The following is a 16,837-nucleotide window of genomic DNA, read 5'->3' on the forward strand; positions in this document are numbered from 1 at the left end:
CAGAGGTCAGGAGGCACATTTGGAGGTATGGGTAGGCGACCAAGGGGCCGCCCCGGAGCAGGGGGCCCTGATAGGGGTCAGCTTCTACAAGATCCATAGCAACCTTTTTCACGGGAAAATCAGACTCCGAGTATGGACTCGAGAAATATATTTGATCACCCTTCCGCCGCCTATCTTTCTGAGGAACTTCCCTTTGATGAAGTTCTGCCTTACTAGGATTGCCCGAAGCAGCGTTTGGAACCTTTACCTATTCCCGTTATTCAGAAGGGCCCCTATGTTGAATTATTGGTGGGGAATAGGAAACATCAGTTCTTGATCGACACTGGAGCACAAAAGTGCTCCATCGACCATTCGAGGGTTCCAAACATCCCACTGTCAGGGCAAACAAACGTCTCTATAGGGTTCTCTGGCATACCAACTGTTTGTCCGGTTTCTGCGCCGGTATCCGTTTCTTTGGGTCCTTTTACAGACCAGTGCCCTTTTCTTCTTACTTCAAACTGTGGAGAAAATTTACTGGGGTTGAATTTGTTGAAGAAACTGAATGCAGTGATTCATTGTTCCCCTGACGGAATAAGATTAACAGTTTCACCACAGCAACCCTTTAACTCCCAATACTTGACCCGACCTCTACCTCCCGAATTTGACATTGTCCCAGAATGTTTGTGGGCAATAGACGATAATGATGTCGGGATATTGCACATCGATCCTGTTAAGATAATATTGAAACATGGGGTTAAGCTACCGCGCATTCCGCAATATAAAATTTCAATTGAAGGAGAGCGCGCTCTGAAATGCATTGTCTCCGATTTTGTACATCGTGGAGTGATCGAAGAGATTACAGGTAGCTTATGTAATAGCCCGATCTTGCCAGTATATAAGAAAGGCGACAATGCAATTCCGTACCGGTTTATAATAGATCTTCGTGCTATTAACCGGGTGGTAGCCCCACAATTTCCAATCGTGCCTGATGTAACAACGATCTTAACAATGATCTCTGCTACGGCTACACACTTTAGTGTCGTAGATTTAAAAAATGCCTTCTTTAGTATTCCGATACATGAGGAGAGCAGGTATTTGTTTGCGTTCACCTTGGGGGGACGCTCGTTTACATTCACAAGGGCACCTCAAGGGTATACTGAAAGTCCTAGTATTTATAGTAGAGCCTTAAAAGAGCAGCTCAACACCCTTGAATTACCACCTACTTGCACGCTGCTTCAATATGTAGACGATTTGCTCCTGGCTGCCGACTCTGAGAAAGCTTGTAAAGAAGGCACTATATTGTTGCTTGTTCATTTAGCTGAAAATGGTCACAAAGCTTCACTTAAGAAATTTCAATATTGTTGTCAGGAGGTTGCCTATCTAGGCTACCTCCTGTCAAAGGAGGGGAGAAGATTGACACCTGAACGAATAAAACACATTTCTGGCATGTCTGTCCCAAAAACACAGAAGGAAGTCAGAGCCCTGATAGGGATGGCGTCCTACTGTAGACTGTGGATCCCGAACTTTGCCCTAGTGGTAAAACCGATGTTGGCTTTGACGAAGAAGGGCATTTCTCTGCCATTGCCATGGGAATCGGAACATCAACGATCATTTGAGCTTCTCAAAGCCGCGCTGTGTTCAGCACCGGTTCTGGGTACACCAAATTACGAAAAGGCCTTTGTGTTGTTTGTGCATGAATGTAATGGATGTGCTTTGTCTGTGTTAACACAGGAACATGGAGGGAAGAATAGGCCGTGCGGCTATTATTCCTCCGCCCTCGATCCTGTCGCATGCGCTTTGCCGCGATGTCTGCGCGCTGTTGCTGCTGCCGCTGCGTCTGTAAAACAGAGTGAGGGGATGGTCCTAGGCCACGATTTAATTTTGATGGTACCTCACTCTGTCGATATTCTATTGAATAAAACTCAAACACAACACCTTACTTCTGCCCGGTTGACCAGGTACGAATTAGTTCTATTTGCTCCTCATATCCAAATCAGAAGGTGTTGTGTTCTCAATCCGGCTGAACTTTTGCCTCTCCCGCAAACTACTGCTTGCGGCGATGACGGATCACATGACTGCCTGTATGCCACCAAACAAGAAACAAAGGGCAGAATAGACCTCTCAGATACTCCTTTGGAGAATGCGGAAGGGGAGCTGTTTTGTGATGGCTCCTGTTTTAAACTTCCGAATGGCACATCTACAGCTGCTTATGCAGTTACTACTTTGAACAAGATCGTAGAAACTAAAAGGATTCCGCATAACTCCGCGCAGGCCGCAGAGATTATAGCGTTGACCCGCGCTTGTGAGCTCTCCCAAGGGCATAGAGTTAACATTTATACGGATAGTCAGTACGCCTTTGGGGTGGCTCACAATTTCGGAAAACTGTGGTCGGAAAGAGGGTTTCTGACCTCACACGGGACCAAGATTCAGCATGGTCCCTTAATAGTACAACTACTTTTAGCGCTCTCACTCCCTGAACAATTAGCAATCATGAAATGTGCAGCACATCGCAAGGTCATAGACAATGTGGGAAGAGGAAATGCTTTTGCAGATTTGATAGCTAAACAAACAGCTACAGACCTTAGCACAGACATGTACACCTCAAGGGAAGTGAGAGATGGTTGTATAGTAGATGAAGGCATTGGGTCTGTGCGAGATATTCAGACTGATGCCTCTGTTGAAGAATCTAGGAAATGGGCTGAAGGCATGGGGAAATTGGATGACGAAGGGTGTTGGGTGGACGCATCTGACGGGAAATGGTTGCTTCCTGATTCTTATGTATTAGCAATGGTCACGATGGCACACGGTCCAACACATATGTGTGCCCAGCAAATTGCGAAGATATTACAGCAGGTTTGGGTGAATGATAAAATTTTGGAAACTGCAAAAAGACTCGTCCGGAACTGTATGATTTGCCTGCAGCACAATGTGGGTAAAGGGACAGTGACTCCAAGGGGAAGTTTCGGGCCCCCCTCTGTCCCCTTTGAAACCATTCACCTTGATTTTATTGAAATGGAGCGATGTAATAACTTGAAATATGTTCTTGTTATCATTTGTGCTTTTAGCAAATGGGCCGAGGCTTTCCCCGTCAAAGATGCTACCGCCATGACCACCGCAAAGATCTTGGTAAAAGACTATTTTCCTCGATTTGGGCTCCCGAGGATAATTTGGTCGGACAACGGCCCCCACTTCATCGCAGCCGTAATGTTGCAAATATGTGTTGCCTTAGGGATAGAGAAACGTTTTCATTCAGCTAGGCACCCTCAAAGTGCGGGGTTGGTAGAAAGACACAATGGTATTTTGAAAAACAAACTTGCAAAAACATGTGCCGACACTAAATTAAAATGGCCAGATGCTTTACCTATTGTGTTGTTAGCTATGCGCACCACACCCCAGACTAGAACTGGTCTCTCTCCATTCGAGGTAGTAATGGGAAGGCCTGCTAATATTTGGGGTCTCCCTAAACCTAAAGCCCTGAGGGATGTGGAGAATGTATTGCTCATAGACTATTGTAATCAATTGACTAAAAATCTGTATTTCATTTACCACCAGGTCAATGCTGCCTTACCTGTACGGTTTACGGGCCCAGGACACGATATATTGCCCGGCAGCTGGGTCCTGGTGAAGACCTACGAAAGGTCTTCCTGTCTCGCGCCTCGCTGGCGGGGACCCTACCAGGTTTTATTGGTCACCAGGACGGCAGTGCGGGTGGCAGGAAAGAAGAACTGGATACATGCAACACATATCAAGAAGATCCCTCACCCGACGCCACACGTTACAGAAGAAACAGAACCCCTCGCTGGTGCTACACTCTCTGATCTCGGAGTAGCAGGCAGCGTTGTGAGTGCGTAGGAGAAGTTCTCTGAGCCTGAGGAGCTTGGGGAGCCGTCCATTTTGTCTCCGCACTCCCGTGATCAATCACTTCCGGAAAACCTTGTTTCGAGCTCTGCGACTTCCGTCGCTACTGATACGACGCTCCCCTCAGGGAGCGACGATACTTTGCTTTTGGATTCAACAAACTTGGGTACCATCCGGTACAACCTTCGACCACGCAAATAAAATCGACGCACGAGTATCGTGCATCTGGAAGAAAAAGGAGTGATTGAAATACTATCGTCTTCCCTTTCTTTGGAACAAAGAAAAGGGGGGGTTCTGTTGGCCAGGGTTGGGAAGGACTAAGAAGTCGCGCGGCCGAAGTGCCGCCAGCAACGAACATTGGGGCCGTCGATCGGGATAACCATGATGCCTGCCGCCTTCACCACTGCTCCTCGTATTGAACTATTAGATAAGGAGGTGACCAATTCGAACAATGGACAATGTGCCTGGGCCCCGAAAACGTACTGTTGTGTTCTCGTTTTGATTATTGTTAGTTTTGCAACTGCTGCTGTGGGACTTTGGTACTTCGAAGAAATTTATCCTTTGAAGCCTCTGTTACCGACCAAAATTGTACCAACTGTTTTGACTCCCTCTGTACACCTTCACACTCTGTCCCCTAGGGACTCTTGGCATAGACAGAAATATTATAATAACACTTTGATGATAGTGATGAATGCTACGCATGCTATTTTTAATAGGAGTAATTGTTGGGTCTGCACTCACTTACCACAACATGGGAACAAGGGACTGGGATGGTATATACATCCCTTACCTCTAACAACCTCTTGCTATGCCTCTCTTAGAGCACTCTTTTTTGGCCGATGGAATGATAGCATCTCAGGGAACTTCGATGGGACTAATTTGAATGAATTTGAAAAACGTGAATTGACTCCCCTGGGATGCTCGCTTTTCGCAAATAGGAGTAGACCTAATATCGCTTCTATTAGGCCGTCTGATAAACTTTCTTTTCCTTTTCAAAATCTAGTTTCTTTCAAGATGGCTCCGATAGGCAATAAGGATGCCATGCCTCCTTCTTATTTTGTAAATCATAGTCCTGATTCTGTCCCTTTCTGTGTACAAAGAAACGGCACTAGGCCAATGGGAGATTTCGAGCCTTGTATAAATATTGTAAATTTGACTGGGGAAAATAGGCCTTTGTATGTAGGGGGACCGGTTTATTTTGTGTGTGGTAGTTTAGCTTTTCCCTGGTTGCCCAAGGATTGGCAGGGGACTTGTTATTTAAGGATATTGTTACCAGGTGTATTTATAGCCAGTACCTTAGAGGTATCTAAGGCTCGCCCGCGACGGGATAATGATGGAGATACCCCTGGACAAGTGTTCGGGGATATAGCCAAATCAGTAGTTCCCTTCTGGGGACAAATAGCAAATTCAGAAAACATCAGGGGATTAGCGAGGGTGTTGGAGAAAACAATCAACCGGACCACGGACATACTTTACAATATGACCTTAGAGCAAAAGGTGATAAGATTGGTAGCACTTCAAAATCGAATGGCATTAGATGTCATTTTAGCTGAACGAGGTGGAGTATGTAAATTAGTGGGGTCCGCTTGCTGTGTTTTCGTACCAGATTCTTCACCAACAATATTCAAAGCAATTCAGAATTTACACACTCTTAGTTCTGAAGTCCATATCCCTGTAGGAGACTGGAGCCTTAGTACTTGGTTTTGGGATTCTCTACGATCTTGGGGGTGGAAGGTGCTTTCTGTTATTTTAGGTATTTTAGGGACTCTGTTATTCCTTTGCTGCTGTTTTCAATGCCTCCCGAGTATATGCGGAATGATAGGGGGATGTTGTGCCCAAGTTATGAGCGCAATAGGGCGTAGAATATATACCCCGAAGACAGCATCTAAAGAATTCATGTTGCAAGAAGTTCTTATGAACAACTTTATAGCTATTGACATTTCAGACAATGATGCGGAACCTATGGATGCTAATGCCTTCAAGTATTTTCAAAAGTATTAGGAAATAATGTTTTAGCACTTGGCATAGGCCAAAAGGAGGGTCTGTGGAAATCGATATAATATTATGACCCCAATCGCATCGTTTAAATGTATGTTGGCCTACGCCAAGCTGTCTAAAGGATACTATGTACATAGGTTCCGCGGCAAGGTCTTGACCTTAATGTATTGTGTAAGCCGCCATCTTGAATCTAGCCGCCATTTTAGGTACTCTTGCAGTGTGGAAGTCACCCTGAATCACAAAATGGAGGCCGAATGACATTTCGAGTAAGACTTCGGCCATGGTGACCTCCGCACACGTGAATGAATAATATGTCCGCAGGCTACTTGTTAGGGTCATGAACTAAGACCCTGTCCTCTGTTTAACCTATGTGTAAATATGTAACCGTATCAGCGGAACTGATCTAATGTATGGAAATTGTGTGTTCGACCTGGCTACGAACCCTAGCCATGGTTCCAGAAATGGTTAACTTGTAAGAGGGCTGGCCAAATGCAGTACTAAATGTATAAAAACCCAAGCATCCCTATGATCGGTCTCTCCCACTTTCAGTGCGAACCTAACGTTGAAGGTTCGTGTGTTAGTCAGAGGGCCGAATAGCTATTCGCATGTCAATTGACTTTGGTAACTTTGTAACTTTGAAATAAAGCGCTTTGTATGTCCTTTGTAACCTGTGTTGGTGTGTTTCCTTTTGGGCTTCCCGGCCTCATGTCAATTTCTCTGTTTCCACAGCCCCAGACTCTGAATTGCGTAAATTCTTAAATTTGCTTATATCACTATATGATTCTACTTTGTAAGTCACTCCTCGATTCTGTAATTTCTGCACATGTATCATTGCAATGCCAAAATCCTGTACTCTTGATTCAAAATGCCTCATTTCGTACTTATAGACAGTGATTGCTTTTTGCACATTTCTACCATCTGACATCCTCTGGGCAACTAGCGCCTCGCACTACTAGAACCACCGCTGCTCAGTCTCGCCTCCCCCCACGTGCACAACAGAGTACTCCAGCATGCTACCAGGGCTGCACCACCAGACTAGCACTCTACTACTCATAGGCACACTCCTCGCCACCGCAATATATGGACGACATTATCTACACTCGTGCTTACCTAGCCCCAGCATCATGATGCAGTCCAACACAAATTCAACACCTTCTCACTCTAGTCCCAACACCGCGCATCCTCACTCCTCTACACCTAATAGCTGCACCAGACTGTGCAGACTGAGGACACGCACACTACCTAGGTCCTTCTCATCGCAACACATCCCAACATCACACAGAAACTATAGACTAGGTTCTCGCACATCCGTCTCCCACAACCTTATGGCCAGGATTCCTCACATCCTCACACCGTGTACTAACCTCACACCCACCCCTAAACCACCCACCCCACCCAACCTCAAGCAGAAAAAACAAATGAAACAGCGGCCTCCCAACAGAAGTCAGGTAGCACCAACACTCAAATGCGCATTACTTAACACTCGATCGCTCAACGCCCATGCCCTAGAAATCAACGAGCTCATCTCCAGCCTCGACTTAGATCTGCTAGCCATCACAGAGACTTGGCTACATGAAGCTTCAGGCCCCGCCATTACCCTAGCTGTACCAGTAGGCTACTCCATCCTTAGACAAGACAGACCTACAAAATCAGGGGGAGGGGTTGCCATAATCTATAAAGACATCCACCATATCAGACCCACACCCCACACTTGGGAAGGGAATGCAGACATACTATCGGCCAAACTACCCCTCTCTCACAACAACACCATTAACATTCATGTCATCTACCGGCCCCCAGGACTCCCAGCCGATTTTAAAGGGCAAATCACGCATATTCTCAGCGAAAACCTAAAAAAATCCACCAAAACCTTACTCCTAGGTGATCTTAATCTAGGCTATAATGACCCAAAGGACAAAACAGCAACCTCCTTCCTCAAGGACCTCTCCAACCTTGACTTCATACAAAAAATCGTGTCACCCACCCACACCAAAGGCAGAACTCTTGATTGGCTGGCCGACCATAACTGCAGCTCCTCTATCACATCCAATACATTCCTCCCTGGACAGATCACAGCTGCATACAATTCTCTATCCCTACGATACCTACCAAAAAACACTAGTACATAAATCCGCCACCTTAGCCAGAAGCTCCAAAAAATTAACTGCAGACAATCTACGCCCCCTTCTCAAAACCCCATGCCTCGCCCCTCCTTTCCCACAAGATCCTAACATCCTAGCAGACATACTCAAGGATACGCTCACCAATGCTATAAATTCCATTGCTCCTCTAGAAGAGAAAAAAGAAAAAAAATCTTTCCATTCAAACGCATGGTTCACAGAGGACCTCCAAGCTCTGCGTAACAAAAAGCGCCAAGCACTTAAAAACTGGCAGGCCAACCCATGCGACACCACCAAAGACTTATTCAAAGACACCGCAAAAAAATACAAAACCGCCATCTTCAATGCCAAATCTGAATCATACAACCGTCGAATATTAGACTCAAAGTGCCACTCAAGAGAACTCTTCTCTATCTTTAAAGAGCTCACAGTGCCTCCCACTTCCTCTGACGAGATCATTAAGGATGAAGGCTGGTGCAACAGTATCCAAGCCGCCATGCTCAACAAAATAGACCTCTTACAAAACAAAATCCGTAACCACTACAATACCTTGCCGAAACAGAGTCGGCACTTAGATTCCCAATCGCCTAGCAAAACCACTAACATCCCCAAATTTGCCTTTAAAGAAGTTTCAGAACTAGAAGTCCTGGACATACTGAAACATTTGAAACCATCGACTTGCAAAGCCGATACATGCCCCCCTAAGTTAATCAAGGACTGCGCTGAACCACTTGCCCCAATCATTACCGCATTCATTAATGCCTCATTCAAGACTTGTTCTGTCCCAGACAGTCTTAAAGAAGCTTGGGTGCGCCCACTTCTAAAAAAGCCCACTCTCGACCCCACGGTGCCTAACAACTACAGACCTATAACAACAGTCCCCTTCCTTCTCAAGATTCTAGATAAAGTGGCACACAGCCAAATCCAACTATACCTCGAATCTAACTCCATCCTAGGTACCAGACAGTCAGGCTTCCGCAAAGGTCATGGAACAGAGACTGCTCTGCTGGACCTTAAAAACCAAATAACCAAGATATTGGACTTAGGTAAACCCGCCCTTTTACTTCTCCTCGACCTCTCTGCGGCATTCGACCTAGTGGACCACAAGACCCTCACCTCACACCTCTCCCACTCCGCACATTTCTCTGACCAAGCCACCTCCTGGATAACATCATTTCTTGAAGGGAGGGCCATGAAAGTCTTTTCAAACACTTCTAGCGCAACACCATCCATAATACACTGCGGTGTCCCTCAAGGCTCTTGTAGAGCACCTACGCTTTACAATTTATTCACTAAGCCCCTATTCGAGAAACTTGATGCACTTGGGATTGCCTACACCAATTACGCTGACGACACCCAAGTGCTCCTCCCTCTAACAGGCTCATACCACAAAGATGCCCTAGCTCTAAAACTCATTTACGCCACCATTCAAGCCTGGATGGCCACTAACGGCCTATGTCTTAACGGGGATAAGACTGAAATCCTTATCCTCGGCCAAAAATCCACACTGGCCAGGCTAGATAGTTGCTATGCCAATTTCAACATCGACAACTGCACTATCCCAGTCCTATCTTCTGTGAAAACGCTAGGGGTCTACATTGATGCAACCCTGTCCATGGACAAACAAGTTAGTGCCATTGTCTCCGCATCTGCACTAAGCACTAAACTCATCAACGCCATCAAACCATTCCTCTCCAAAGAAAACTGCCTTTCAATAGCAAGAGCTACCATAGGCGCTAAACTTGACTATTGCAATGCACTCTTAGCCGGCACCTCTGAAAAAAACCTAAACAAACTTCAGGTCACCCAAAATAACGCTCTAAGAGCAGCCTTAAACATCTCCAAAAGGGACCACATCACACTGGCAAGACAATCAGTTCACTGGCTCCCTGTCAAAGAACGCATCACCTTCAAGGTACTGACTACTACCCACAAATGTATCCACCACACTGCACCATCATATCTCTCAGACACCATTCTCAGACCGACCTCATCCAGACCTACCAGACTGTGCTACACCAACCAACTCACTGTACCACGCATCAACAAGATTACAGCAGGAGGGCAGGGTTTCCCCTACATAGCACCAAAACTTTGGAACAATCTCCCCCACGTTCTAAGAGCAGAAGGCTCCCTCACAGCGTTTAGAAAAAAACTTAAAACCTCTCTCTTTAACTAAATTTCCTCTACCTACAGCCAATCAGGCACACATTGCTAAGTATTGCTACTGCCCAAACTTGTATGCCTGTATGCCTCTATGCTGTAACTAAGACGCGCTTTTCCTGTAACCAGCGCTATTCTGTAACCAGCGCCACGATGCCTCAGGGCTGATTCTGTGCGCTTAACAAATACGAATAAATAAATAAATAAATAAATAAATAAATAGCTCATGCCTTCTTTAAACACTCTGCTACCAATATCTATCAATGCTTTATCTAGGGTAAGACATTGTGATTTGTGAATGGTGACTGCGTATGCTAGAGTAAGAGAAAAATGTTCTCTGCGTACATACATGTCTTTGAAAAGAAAGAAGCGGGCTGTTGAGCGTCCTATCCTTTTAACGTCTGATAGTTTGACAAAGAGAATATTGACAAACTGAATGTGTTGTTGTCACGTGGGTATGTTTGAAAGCCAACAACTGTACCAAGTGCTCCATTAACTAGTCATTGGTCCACGTCATGGTTACGTTTAAGCATTACTTTACAGTTTAAAGATAATTTTAATATTTTCTCCAAACCAGCTATGTTAGTTTTCTAAGGTAAGTAGCCTTGTTGTGGCTTGTTGACACATGGGTAGTGCCATACCATGTACATCGAGTTTGTCTATGGAGCACATTTGAAGTATCGGTTGTATTTATTTTTTTAACATTGTTACATTGAATTCTGAATAGCTTGCAAGAGTTGGTATCAAGGAAATACAGTTTACATATGTGTGTGCTAATTGTCCCATGACATCAGTAGCACATGACTTGTGGCCATAGAGTGCATGGATGTGCCTGGTTTTTAATATAGATTGTGCTTCTTGAGATAGTACACCAACTCTAATACTTTTTAAAATGTTGGCGTATGTGAGGTCTGCAGACTGACACATGTTTTCAGTTAATTCTTTGTATTGGAAATGTTGGCAAAGGTTGGCATTTCCCATGCTGCCAAGAGTTTTAGGGCATAGTTTGTGCCCTAAGGTTTTAAAAATAGGTTCACCTTTAACTGGTGTTAATTGAAGAAGATCTCCGAAAACTATAATGGGTCTTCCTTCAAAGAGTTCTTCATAGTCTGTTTTCAGGACCTCTTGCAATCTGAGGAGAATGAAGGCTAACATTAGATTGGAAACCATGCTTAGCTCATCTATTAGCAGCATTTTCATTTGTTTGAAACCCTGCGTAGTTCCATTGCAGCTTCTGGAGAAAGTTTGTAATAGTCTAATTTGTTTTGGTGTTCTACTGGAAGGAGTAGTAATCGGTGTAAAGGGACACCACCTATGTTATAGACAGCTAAACCTGTGGGGGCAGTTAGAACAGCTGACAGTTTGTTGTTTATCAATTGTTGGAGGAACATTGTTGATTTTGATTAAGAATGTTTTGCCTGAACTAGCTTGACCACTCACGTATAGCAGTATAGGTTTGTAGTCTTGGCAGGTACAATTTTTAGTTTCATACTGCAAACCATGTTCAATTTGTTTTGTTATTTCTTGGAAAATGCTATGCTGCTCATTGTTTAGTTGTGATTTTAGTACAGCAAAGTCTTCTGTAGATTGCTCGGACTGACACATGGTGTTTTCTACTTCAGTCATGGCTAATTCTGCCTCATTTGCTATTGGTGGCTGTCCAAGTGGTTCTTGGCTTCCTGTTAGAGAAGGTTGACTACTGTCAGGAGTGTCCACATCTAGTTGTGCCTGGAGTTCTTCTTCTTGTTGCTGTTCATTGTGTAACATTGTTTTGTACTGTGTCAAGTTTATATCTGTTATAGTGCTTTCATTTGCTTTGAAAGTGTCTTCATAGGAGTCATAGGTATCTAGTAAATCTTCTTCTTTTCTCCATGGTTCAAAAAGTTGTAGCAGGGACATATAATACAGTTGTTTATGTTGTGGAGTTTTTAATGACAATTTGATATGATTAATTAAGCTTTGTTTGGTAAGTTTATCTAAGCTGACGTCACAATTTTCCACTCAGTATCTACCTTCTTTCTCATCTGTTTTAATATTATTTTTTTATGTGAAGTTTTGGGCTATGTGGTATAAACACGTGATTTCCAAAGTGGTACTTCTGTTTAGGTATTATGTGTCTTGGCTGTTGGGATCATTTTTGGCTATTGTTTCTATGTCTTCATATGATTTGAGAACTCTTTTTCTAGATTTAGCTGGACCAAGGTTTAGCCATACTATTTTTTCAGATTTTCCATACAAGGCAGTACCGGTTAAACGATCTGCAGCTTCATAGCAGCCACATTCTCTATGGGCGAGTGTTTTTATGCCTAAAATGTACAATTTCTGTGATAGTGTTTTGTCAGATGATATGTCATCCAAGAGGTCTTTGAGCTCTGGTTTTTCGGCTTTTGTTAAGTAGGCTGTGACATATCGTGCAACTGCAGTGGAATTGTCATCTATATTTGCATTCCATAGGAGGGCAATGATTGCATTGTAATCATTGATGTATTTTGATCCTTCTGTTCTTTTTATGTAATATGTGGTCTTAGGTGATTTACCTTTGACACTATGTCTAACTGAAGACATGAAGTTGTTTACTTGACCTGTTGTTGAAGCTGATCTAGGAAAACCAAAGCGGCCTTTGGTGTAGAATTTCCCTTTGTTTTTATATTTGCCTTGACAATACTTTCCACATTTGTGTCTTTGAAATTGTAAAATGTGTGCATGAAGGCACTATGTGTCGTTTGTGAAGGGATTTCACACGTGACATATTTTTGGATGAACTGCAAAACAGTGGCATCACTGTCCTGACCATATTTAGAAGCATCTTTAATCCATTATAGCATGTGGATGTGTGGTGCTCCTCTGGCTTGGTAATATTTTCTCCAAAAGAAGTGTTGAACTTCTCTGAGGGGAGGAACAGTCTTATTACAAATAAAGTATAGCATAGCAATGAAGCGATGATGATAATATCTTGATACATTTACAGGATCTAGAGAGCAGAGTTCCTCGGGTGTCTTTATATCTATGTTTGTTTTATTTTTGTTCGCTATGCGTAGGAAATCATGTAAATCTTCCCATGCATATTCTGCACAACTTAATGTAACAAACCAAGTGGGTGGCCAATGTTTCTTATCATACAGCGTACATCTCTGTGACGTCGGAACCAGTATTCTTTTATACCACGCATGTTTGCTTAAAGATTTGTAATACTTGACTGTAAAATGTCATCTTTTTCTTGCAGTTTTTGTAATAATTGCATAGATTACATATTTTGAAAATGGATACCTGATTTTAATGTGTGTGCAACTCAGTAGCAAAGAGCTGCTACTTCACTTTCAAAGAGAAGGTGGAATATTTATTCCATGGTTTGTCTGAATCTGGGGTCGTCCGAATATATTTGTAGAGAGCGATATTCTGAAGCTTTAATCTGTGTGGGTCTATCATCGTGCCTTCCTCCATTTCCAGTAGGAAAGAGTAGAGGAAAGGCCCATGCTTCTATATTTTATTCCCATATGCTGATTGGAGATCCTTTGGCTTGTCACATTTGGTATGTTTCCAGTGCATCATCTATAGTGTCTTTATAGTGTAAAGGATGAACTTTATAATGGTCTAAAATATTGGATTCTGTAGCAGGATTTAGAAGTTGAAATTGACCAGTTTCTGGTGACTCTTGAATTATTTCAATGGTTTCTCTCAGGTTTTCTACAATATTAATTTCTTTGTAGTATTCATTGTTGTCTTTTAGATGTTGCAGGGCTTGTGTAACTTATGTAAGTCCAGGGGCCTCATTACGACCCAGGCGGTAAGTTACCGCCTGGGCCGTGACTTTACCACCATGGCGTAAACTACATTTACGCCATGGTGGTTGGCGGACTTACCGCCCCATTCCGACCTTGGCGGGGCGGTAAGTCCCCAATCCCCATTTACCCTTCCCCATTCCCATTTTTGCCCCATAGGGCATAATAGGAGTGGGGAAGGCGTTAATTACGCCACCGTAAATTACGGTGGCGTAATTAACTCCATGGTCCCTTAGCGCCATGGATTTTAACACCTGCTAAAAGCAGGTGTTAAGTCCGCCATGGCGCTAAGGTACCTCGTACTCAGGCGGTAAGGGTCGGCGCTGTTTACGCCGCCGTAAAACCCTTACCGCCTGAGTCGTAATGAGGCCCCAGGAGTTGTTGCCAAATTTGTTTGTCTTTTGTAGGTATGCCATTTACTATGATAATTAAAGATTGATCTATTGGACGTTGCACTCCCAGAGTGTGTACATTTTCTTTGAGATCTAATGGCAAATAAACTACTTTGCCACAAATTCCTTTCAGTAATTCAGAGGGAGGTAGTTTTGCTGTTTTTGGTTGAAGGTGTATTATTGCTTGAAATGGGTGCACTGTTTGAATTATGATGCTCTCATAGAAGTTAAGTTTTTGCAGGGGTTTTGGTAACATGTGAAGGCATTTGGTTGTTGTCAAGTTTTGCAGTGCAGTAACTGCAAAGTATTAAGGGGTCAGTAATTTCGTATTTGTTTTCTGCTATAAGATAGAGATCCAATTGGAACCACTTGGAATCTTCATTGTCTTCTATTTTGTACATTATGTCTAACTTTTTTGTGCTATTCTTATAAAAAGTCCTGCGGCAACACACACACACATGGTTTGGTACTTTAGCAGATGTACTTTTAAACTTTAGTATTTCTTTTTTGTATGTGTGCAGTAGGAGGTTGCCCTCTGTAAAGTTGTTGCTAGTCTGTTGTAAAGCTATTGCATTTTGTAAGTGGCTTTCACTTCCAAAATATTTTCTATGGAATGCTCTATTTCTTTGAGTAGTTCTGTGTCTGTACCATGTAGAAGATTGTTATTTAAATTAGCTAGAACTAAAGCAGGACTTTTGGCATAGTACATTTTATGAACAAGATTTCTTATATTTGAATGGTGTGTTTTGATATGGTGGAAGGTGCTTTTGCAAATAGGTCCAGAAATGCAGGATAATGAATGTCCTTGTAGCCCTGTGTATTTGCAAACTGGACAGCAGTCCACAGTTTGTAATAGTTTTATTTTCAAATTTGTCTTTGCCTTTCACGTAGTGATTGAGGAACTGGCGTATTGATGTGAAAGATGTTTTGCCTATGTTACACATTGATATGCACGGCCACTTGTAGACTGGACTCATTGGTTCAGTGGAATTGATAGTTGATACTAAGTTTTCTGGGGATATTTTTGTGAGCAGCGTTTCTTGTTCCATAATGGTATTGTTAGGTTTTTCATATCCTCGTCCACTGCTATGTATGGCAATTGGGTTTCTTTGCTTTTGTTTGTATGCTTCTTCATTGAAATATGGTTCTGTGCTGGTGGTGTGACTGCATGCACCTCCACAAATGTTTGCAAAGCTATCTTTGTTGATATTCAGTTTATTGAGGTCTTTTTTGTAGTTTAGTACTTAGTTTTGTTAGTGGTTTCATTCTGTTTAAAACTAAAATGAATAATGTACTTTTGAGAAGGATTGCACTGTCTATGAGAGCTTCTATGATACATTTTCTACGGTAGGTTTAAAGGGGTGTGCTTGATTTATCTCCTGTTTTTATAAGGTTTTGAAGGACTCTGTGGCAGAACATTTTTTGAAAGATTTTTTTTGGTATGCTTATTTGTGGCTACATCGAGATTAATAGGTGCAGTCTTTTTAATAACTTTCTGTTTAGTTTTACATTTTGAAAGAGGATGCAACATTTATTTACTGGAATCTGCTTTTGTTTTGCTTAGTGACTGTATTAGATGTTTTGTTTGAACTGTTCGTATACATTCTGCTAGAGGTGGATGCTTATTTTGACACTTTTATTTTGATTTTGTCTACTTCTGTGTTACTTTCTACGGAGTTGCTTTTTGGTAGGCATTCTTTGGGGTCTGTTGGAGAAAAAAAGAAAGTGTGGGTTGGGATGTTGTGCAATGTATGTGTGCATGGGTGTCTGAGTGTGATGGAAGGCATGTATGTAGAGGAGTGTGATTGTGCAATGGGCTGTTATTTCAGGTTGGGAAGGCTATTCTCATATTTGTGTGTTACTATACTGGTGTTCAGATGACAATACAAAGTATACACCTGTTGAGGGGCAATCAGTAATACTGAATCTAATGCTGCAGGTTTAATACAATTGTTTGCTCTAGAATAATAGAATTCTACAGTGTTTGAGTAACAGTTAGAACACTATGGCAGTATTGCACTTACATTTTTGGATGGAAAGAGTAGGTTTCTTCTGAGTTCTCGTTCGTACTTCAGACACTGCTGGTTTTCCGGAGAGTGGTCTTCACTGCAATCGTGAAAGAAAGAAGTTAGTAAATATGTGTGTTAATAGCACTGCTGTTAATCTAGACATGAATGTGTTTGTTTCATGCAGTAGTAGTGCTTTCTGATAACTGTGCATAGCATGTAGATGCATTTTCCTTTGTCTATGTGCATTCTGTATATTTTACTTAGAATCTGTCAGCTGAACTTGCCTTAGAAATTATTACAATAGTAAGCACACAGAGCACACTTGGCTTTTTAAGGCAGTATTATTGGATGTTAGGAGAAATAACAATATGATTTACTTGCTATTTATGCAGGGTAAATGGCAAGAACTGTGTGGATGCAATGTATGCATTTTTGAAGGTGTAGAAAATAAAGCAGAAGGATTTGATGGGTTCAGCAGCTTATTACTCTCCAGGATAGTTGTAGGGGAGAAGGTTCAAATAAGAAAACCTGGAAAAGTG

The sequence above is a fragment of the Ambystoma mexicanum genome, chromosome 7q (assembly GCF_040938575.1).
Source record: "Ambystoma mexicanum isolate Mex_15411 chromosome 7q, UKY_AmexF1_1, whole genome shotgun sequence".
Classification (NCBI taxonomy): domain Eukaryota; kingdom Metazoa; phylum Chordata; class Amphibia; order Caudata; family Ambystomatidae; genus Ambystoma; species Ambystoma mexicanum.